The sequence below is a fragment of the Dinoponera quadriceps genome, unplaced genomic scaffold, assembly GCF_001313825.1.
Source record: "Dinoponera quadriceps isolate SergipeBrazil2010 unplaced genomic scaffold, ASM131382v1 scaffold10231, whole genome shotgun sequence".
Lineage (NCBI taxonomy): Eukaryota > Metazoa > Arthropoda > Insecta > Hymenoptera > Formicidae > Dinoponera > Dinoponera quadriceps.
Genome location: NW_014563994.1, coordinates 1 through 821, shown reverse-complemented (window position 1 = coordinate 821; position 821 = coordinate 1). Strand labels below are relative to the sequence as shown.

General features: G+C 44.3%; 1 pseudogene; it reads left to right on the top strand.

Annotated features, from left to right (window-relative positions):
- Positions 1 to 106: 106 nt before the first annotated feature.
- On the top strand, positions 107 to 680 carry LOC106751257 (annotated as a pseudogene).
- The last annotated feature ends 141 nt before the right edge of the window (positions 681 to 821 follow it).

Genomic DNA, 821 nt, shown 5'->3' with positions numbered 1-821 from the left:
GCCCGAAATCTACTGCTGATTTCGCGAACCGGAATACGAAACGGATATCAGCGTTCGAGGGTGGAATTATGGAAGTCCTACGGGGTAAATATTCAAATCACTGCAGGTGCTGACGTGTCCGATCCCAAGGATTGTGCGGTTATTTTGAAATCCGCTGCGGAACTGGGACCCGTGGACGCTATATTCAACCTCGCAGTTGTACTCAGAGATTCTATCTACAAGAACCAAATCGCAGAAACTTTCGAAGAGTCATTTAAGCCGAAGGCGAGGGCCACGAAGATGTTGGACGAGCTCTCGAGGAAGATATGCCTCGATCTCCGACATTTCGTCGTTTTCTCGTCCGTCTCATGCGGCCGAGGAAACGCTGGGCAAACTAATTAAGGGAACGGCTAATTTAATTATGGAGAGAATATGCAAGAGAAGAGTACAAGACGGTTTACCCGGAATGGCTATACAATGGGGCGCGGTGGATGATGTTGGACTTGTAGCTGACATGCAAGAGGACAATAAGGAACTTATCTTCGGCGGTACACTGCAACAAAGAATACAGTCTTGTCTGGATTCACTGGACGCTTTTCTGATGCTGAGTCGACCGATCGTTTGCAGTATGGTTGTGGCTGAAAAGCACGCGGGCTTTGGCAGAATTATAGATGTTGTGGAGGCTGTAGCGAACATCATAGGTACAGTTTTTTCATGTTTAAAATAAAGCAACTAAGCGTATATATTTAAATTATTTTATGCATATACCTTTTATTTCAACCTATTTTACAGGAACTTACGAAACTGTGAGCAAGTATTTTCTCGTTTCTGATGTAATCATA